Genomic DNA, 7,912 nt, shown 5'->3' on the forward strand with positions numbered 1-7,912 from the left:
TGGTGTCACACGTGAGAGAGAGAAAGCCCTGCGGGCGTGTGCCCCAGTGGACTCTTTGCCTTTATACGAATTGAGTTGCAGGACTCCTCTCTCTCCTTTTTGGACATGAACCTCTGGTGTTTGTGGGTTTTCCTGGCACACGTGTGCGGGGAGGTGTCGGGCTGCAGCTCACCAGGAGCAGCCCTTCGAGGGCAAGGCCTGGCTGCAGGAGAGCCGAGGGGAGGCGGGTGGCACTGGGGGCTGCTTCGAGCTGCTGCGGAGACTGAAGGACCTGCAAGGAGCGCCATGAAAAAGGTCCCGCCGACATTTGACAGCTTGTCCGGCCTTAATCCACGTCTAAGCACAAGTATCCTGGTGCTCTCGCTAGTCTCTACTGAAATGCCATAAGAGTATAAGGAGTAGGAGCTTACTTTTGCACTTTAGGTAACCTATACACGTTCAAGGTCATAGGGTTTTTTTTTTCCCCCACTAGTGCTGTGCAGATTAGCCACTTGCTTTGGCGCTTTGAGGTCTGCGACAGTGGGACCAGGATGGACGGCCATAAACTGCACTGCTGCCACTTCACTGCCCAGGTGCAGCGCGACCCGGGGTGAGCGGCAAGTGCACGGATTAGTTTTGCAGTTCATCACAACGCGTTTTGGCAAGGCATAGGGGCACACCTGCTAGTTCTTAAAAATGTAATGAAACCCTAGCCTCTTGAGGTAGCACGTTATTACCTATAGAATGGCCTGTGGGTTAAGTAGATGAAACATCAGTGTGTGTCTGTGTGTAGTAAGAGGAGCATGCTGTGCTTGTATTTCTAAGTTCAAATTACTGTCCTGACTACTCTATTCCTGTTTATTTAGGCCATGAAATCTTGGGGCACTGGTTATTTTGCCCCTCTAGCAAAATACAACTATGCAGCTGTATTTTTAATATATTGAAAGTGTTCTGCAGTGAGGCCAAGAAATAAAGAGAAGGAAAAAAATCTGATAGTTGGGGAAATGAATAAATTGCACGGTGGGAAGAAATGAAAGGTATATCTAAAATTTTCTATAGTGTCAGTTGTCCAGTTGATGAATACAAAATCTCAGCAGTGTTGTGCCAAAATGAACAAGTCAGTATTGATGGTGTTTAGTAGCTAAGGCACACCTTTCTTTTCCTTTGACTTCCAGTACCCTAAACTGATTTTGGTATTTGAGACATTAAGGCTCATTTATTTTATTAGCTTAGAAGGAAATTTAGCTGTTATTATTATAGGACAGAGTCACTCATTTAATTATGCTTATTTGCAATTTTTTAATTAATTTGTCTTACCATCTTCCATGAGCAATGTAATTTTTTGAAGACTATTATTTGTGAAGAGTTACTAAACAAAGGTACATCAGTGATGTGTGGCTTTGGAAACACTCTTCTGCACAGTTATGGGAACAAACTGTGATCAAGTTTTTTTAAAGCTTATAAATTCATTCCCTGCCTCTGAGTTACAAGCTTGGAGGTACAAGATTTCTTTGTGCCAACAAATAAGGCTTGATGCCAGGAACAAAATAAAGAATAAAATATCACACTATGCAAAAAGAGTACTCAAGGTTTGGAGGATTTTGTGTATTGGTTTTTGTTTGTTGTTTTTGTTTGTTTGTTTGTTTGTTTTTAAAGAGAAACAATCCAGACATAAGATTTATCCTTTTTTTTCCTGTCAGAAAACAAAGAAAAAGCTAACTTAATTTTTCCCTGAATAGAGGGGGCTACAGGGCAGGCTCCAGGGAAAAGACTAATTTTTTTTTTTTTAAAGGACAAAGCAGAGATCTTCATAGAAACTTGTGAGAGAGTAAGACGTCTGAACAAACATAAATGGAAAAGTGGTGTGTTACAATTTGAATGACAACAAATATATTGTAATAACTTCTTATTTATACCTGAGGAAAATGTTTTCTTGGGTTTCTCTTGAAGTGTATAAATTATATTGAATATTAAAAATTTTAGATGACATTTAATGATTTATGAAATTTAATTAAATTTTTAAAAAGCTCCCAAACCCACCCTTCATACAGTAATGGGTCTAAATCAAGTTCTCAGACTTGGCCAGTAGATGATTCTATTGTTTCTGGGAGTTTTCTGTTGTTAGAGGAATAAGAGCCCCTTTCCCTGCCCGTTTTGCCTTCCACGTAAAGGAGCAGGAAGGAGGAAACATGCCTGGAGTAAGAAGTAGAAAAGGCTTATAACTCTTTTCCTGGACCAGAGCTGTAAAGCTAATGAAGCAGAAAGATGTAGCCCATAGAAATCATGGCTCCTAAAAACTAGCCTTACTAACTGAAAGGACTCTCCTGAATGAATTAATAGTATGTTAATAACTGTAGAAGATTGTAGGCAATATGGAAATACCTTGCAAATTTTGTTAAACTAACATATGCTTAAGTTCTAATGCTTGTGGTGTTTTACAAGTCTTTCACTGCTGACATGAAACATCTCCAAAAGGAATTTATTACATTTCACAGCGTTAATAAAATGTGATTCCACACCCTTAAAAAACATATTCTGTTGCAATTGCTTCTCTTTTTATTTTTTTCTGGTCTTTATGAAATAAATGGGTTACATTGTGACTTAAATGTGAAATAAATATGGAAATGTAAATATGTGGCCTTATTTAAGTTTTCCAAGAAAGTAAATGTTAAGTGTGAGCTTTGTTTTGTTCCTTAGGATAGGCCCTTGCTCTAACTGCTCACTGATTAGGTTCTGTTCTCTCTCACTGACTCTGCTCAGAAAAAAACAGAAGACTTTAATTTACTTGAAACCATTTTGATACTTTTTCTCATTTAAAATGGCTTTGCACTTTAGAATTTACTTTCGCTGAAAGCAGTATGTTGCAGAGTAATTTTTATGTTCAGCATGTGTACATATATAACATCCAGAAAAACTGCTACAGCTGTATATGCAGAGCTAAGGTTCCTGCACTCAATATTGAAAAATAGTTTTCAGGTATTGTACAGTTACTGTTGGGTCTTTTTAGTAGGTGAGTTAATCCATAGATGCTCCACTGTTACAAAGAATTATATCTGATTCCTAATTGGTTGTATTATTATATAATACTTATGATTATATTAATATTTTATAATTATATATCTAGGTGATTTTGACAGAAGCAGGGATTGTGGTGTGGAAATAAAAGTATCAAATGTTTGAAGCTTTTCAAATCCCCTCTTTATTTTCTTTCTCAGTAGTGTGGGATTGTCATCATCACCATATCAGGAGATGGCATAATTGAGTGAAGCTACTTGTATTCTTCATTATTGAGCATTAAAATTAAACGTTGAACTTGACTCCTTTGTACATTTCTTCCCTCTCCTACCCTTCTTCCAGGGCTTAAGGGTCTGTCCCCTATTTTTTAGAACTTCATGCCACTTACTGTGATCTGATAGAAACAAGAAACTGTCCTCTAATTTGCAGGTGGTTTAATGTATTGGAACCCAATGGCAGTGCTTTGACATAGAATTTATATTTTTATTTTTCTGCTTTCTGTACATCTTGGCATAGTTTATTCTGAAAAGTTCTTGTCAAGAGCTCTTTGCTCAACTGCCACAGTAGAGGTAGGAAATGCCACATAAATTACTATTCAGGCACACAACCTAGTGGTCCATTTATCATGCAAAACTGGTCATACTCAAACCAAAACAAACAAAAATGTATTTCCATTCATACTTTTTAAATAGTTGACTCTTTAGCAAATTATCAACTTTCAAAATACATAGATTTTGAAAAGTTGTTTTCTGTCCAGTCAGGAGTATGTTTTGGGGCTGCATTCTCCTGTTTGTTAGAAAAAAAAGACCCATGGCTGGGCTGCATCAATAATATTGTGCATCATAGATAGGATTTAGTGTGGAGCTGGGTAAGGGTTTTCAGTCCACAAGAGAAAAGCAAGTATGAATACTGTCTGACAGCATGAGATCTTGACCCAATGTTTCTAGTTACCAGAACAAGGTAAACAAGTAATAAATAAACAGATCATGTTCTTGGCCCAATACAATCAGTATTTAGGGTCTTGAGAGATAATTTTGCTAGCAGGATCCAGATATTTACTGTGTGCCATCCAATTTATTTAAAAACAAACAAGGGCTCTGTCGTAGGGACAGCAGGAGGCTGTTCCCTTCTTCAGGAATCTGAACCTGCACCTAGCCAACAGGCTGCCAAAACAAACCCAGGCTTGGCTATGTTTGTGGTGCCTGTGTGTTTCTTCTGCTTGCTTTTTGCAGCAGGTTTGCTATTTCTGATTCATATGGAAGTCCACTCAGCTGCAGCATCTTCAGGCACCATCCAGGCAAGCTCCTTGGCCCATCTCGTTTAGCTCAGAGCCTGCTGGAGCCTGGAGGGATGTTCCTTGACCCAACCTCTCCAAAGAATTTCACTGACATGCTCAAGGCTTACCAAAATCATATTAACAGTGTTCTCAGCAAATAGTGAAGCTACTTTCTATTAATATGTGGACTAGTGGTGTCTGCCATTTATTTAATATATTGTTGTGAATGGTTTTACATGGATTTGAAAGTTGCTAGCAGAGCTGCTGTATGTATCGGACCGCATTTCAAACACTCTCCTCCTGGATTGTGAACACACCTGAACGTGGGATATCTTCTGCAGAAGATTGAAGTGCTGTGGGAGGATTTGGCTCCATGGGGAATGAAAGATCCTTCATCAGTTTAACCTGTTTATGTGGCAAGTTGGTTACACCTCATAATTTTGTTGTGTTTTGGTATTTCTCTCAAGGACCAGTGTTCTTGCATATATGTTACTGAAGATAAACCTCAGGTTCTTGTTGCCTTAAAAGGACATAGGCACTATAAGTGGAGAAAGAAGCTGTGAAAACATGAACCTTAAAATCCAGACATGCATGAAAATATACTCCCAAGACTGCTATTTTAAAACCCTTAAAATTTGGATTCTATTTTTTAAGTTCGGATTTGCAAAACAGAAATTCTTGAAATTAATAGGAATATTCTAGTGAGGTTTCTGCACTGCAGTTCATAAATGAATGTGCCCAGAGCACTGCTGCCCCATTTTGCTTTCATGTGCAGATGAATCGAGCATATTGAACATGCCACACTCTCAAATAACACAGCTATGCTAGAAAGCTCTCTCGATTTCTCCATAGAAATTCAGTCTATCCAACTGAAGCCTCTTGTGCCAATGCGGAATGCTTTTGCCAATATAAATTGGAAGTCTGAAAGAGAGCTTTGCTCATATAAATATATTGGCAAGGCTTAATACAGTCACGAGAAAATCTACATTTGCTTTCTTACTGGTAAAATCTGGTTTTGGTTACCTTACTGTCAGTCTAGAGTAACTCTCTAGTTGATCCAAAGGTAAGTTGAATACAACAGAAGAGTCTTTTCGACTCACAGTCTTGTGATGCCACTGAACATGGAAATGGCAGAAGGTGCTTTTTTAATATGCGAGTAGAAAGTAATTGTGTTCACATTGGTTTTGGTTAATTTACCTTTTCTGAGCCTGAGCAGGTGAAATCTAGAAATTTATATCAACACTGGAAACATATTATACAGAACTCCCTGACAGAACTGTTTGTTGCTTTCTTCTTACTTTCATACCAGTGGGACTTTATATGGCTACCACATTTTGGCTGTTATTTGTAAAGATTGGGGCGTAGGTGTGACCAATTTTTTGTGCCAATTTACATGATGCCATAAAGCAGCGTTTTCCTTTTTTTCAACCCTTGTTAGCTCAGCTCCTCAGCTGTGCAGCACCACACCCTGGGGTCAAACTTATAGGGGGATAATTCTGACAGGTTTACGTTGGCTTAAGTTTGTACCATTTCATTTGGGAAAATTTACATTTTGTTCATATTTCCAGTACAGTGTTGTGACTATTTGACAAGCTTAACCGCCAAGACCTTTGGAAGACTGCAAATCAGAGGATAAAGATACAGTTCCACTTTCAGACAGTGCATTAATGGAACCCCCATTTCTTTAAGTTGAATGTGCTCAATTTTAAATTACTTTTGTGTCGCTGCATCAAGTTCTTCCAAAACAGTGTGCAGCTTGTTCATACAAAAATATGTATGTAATACTAAGGTAGGATGAAAAGTGCAATATTGTTCTTCAGGTTTTTGAGGTAATGTTTATGGTGCTTTGGAGTAAAACACTCTGGTGAATCTGTTTTGTCACAGACCAGAGGTTACAGAAGGGTATGCACTATGCATCAGTGCATTTTTCCTATAGATGGTTTTATGCTTGAATATAAAGCAGGATGCAGAATGACTATGATATATAGATTTTTATATATTGTATTTAATTTTGTAAAATTAAATGTCCCAAAAGAGGAGTTCTGTAACCTCTATTAACAAGTTCTGTATCTACAGTTTTTTTCTGTGTGCTGAGGATAAAATCTGTGGCTGGTCCTTACTCTTTTGTTTAGTTGGACTTCACATATCTTTTTCTGAATGTGTAACATTGTCCCTTTTCTGTAGTCAGTAGAGGCAGTGAATCTTTTCTGTTGTCTGTAAAGAATCCTGGTTTTAGCTATGGCCATGAGCTCAGCTATATCCACCTGAAATATGGACATCTTAAGTTAGGTGAGATTAAACACATCCTAAATTTCGGCTTTGGTTTTGTATTGTTGGATTCCATGTCATGGGCATAGTATTATTAGCAGGCCACTGAAAATTATGTCTCTCGGAAATTCAATTGGGTCCCAGTTTGGATCTGCAAACACTCTTGGTTGGAGTGTGGTGGCTGAGTGGCCATAAAATAGTTAAGAGCCAGTTATGTCATATCTGAAATGTACCTACATTTTTTAAATCAGCACCGTCAAGCTAGCAATAACAAGGTTTTGTTTTGTTTCCTGCAGCAGAGAACTACGGAATTGGAGTATGAAAAATATGAACGGGTCACTGTAGAAAGGTTATCCATGGGGTGTTGGATCTGCACTAAGCACACGTAGCTGTAGGGCAGATTTTCCGTTACATATCTGAATGAATTCTCACACATGAAATCTGCAAAATCAGCCACCTCTGGATAATTCCATTCTGAGCTGATTAACAGAGAGGATTATGTAGAAAATTAAAGAATTCTATATTCAGACAATGAGAAATGTTGTGGGTTATGTTTGCATAACATTATCAGTGTTTTTAGAAACAATTGCAAAGAGACCTAGGCATGCATTATATGAACAAATCTGGCACAAAGTGTTCTGTGTTATATGAGTGCAGATTGCTAAATGTTGTCTTGAAATGTGGACTGTATTAGATACCTGTGAGTTACAATAAAATTTGATATATTCATGACATTAGAACCACATTGGTTTATAAGAACTGACTCAGAAATAATGAAATGTTCTCATTAAGAAGTTCCTTGTTTGGATTCCTGTGTTTTCCATTATGCAAAATTTAGACAATATTTTAAAATTAATTGTGTACTCTTTCAGATTCAAGGGAATTACTCAGTTGAATAAATCCTGCTGTAAGTAGGTCCTGTCCAAGTGAAAGCCAGTATTATGTGAGAGCAATTACTTTTCATTGTCCTTTGCCTAAACCGTGGGATGTTGGGAAGTTCTGCGTATTTGAATATGCTAATTATTCTTCCCTTTGCTCTGTGGTAGATGCTGTTTTGCTATACAAATTGGCTCAGGAATCTGCATGTTTTTGTGATGTGCTAGTTGCCATCTGCTTTGGAGATATTCCCATGCGTTTTTGTAGATGCAACAGCTATAATGTTTTCAAATGTTGATACTATGAAAATGCAATGTGATTGGGCTTGGACAGGTGCCTTAAACAGACCACCCATCATATTTACTTTGCTGCCAGTCAGAGCAAGGCAAACTCTTGGGTAAAATGTTAAAATGCTTTGAACTTCCCAGATAGATAGTGATGAATTTATGATTCCTATTCAAAGAGATTTTGATAGTCCTGAAAAAGTCCTGCTAGACT

The sequence above is a fragment of the Camarhynchus parvulus genome, chromosome 3, assembly GCF_901933205.1.
Source record: "Camarhynchus parvulus chromosome 3, STF_HiC, whole genome shotgun sequence".
Taxonomy (NCBI): Eukaryota; Metazoa; Chordata; class Aves; order Passeriformes; family Thraupidae; genus Camarhynchus; species Camarhynchus parvulus.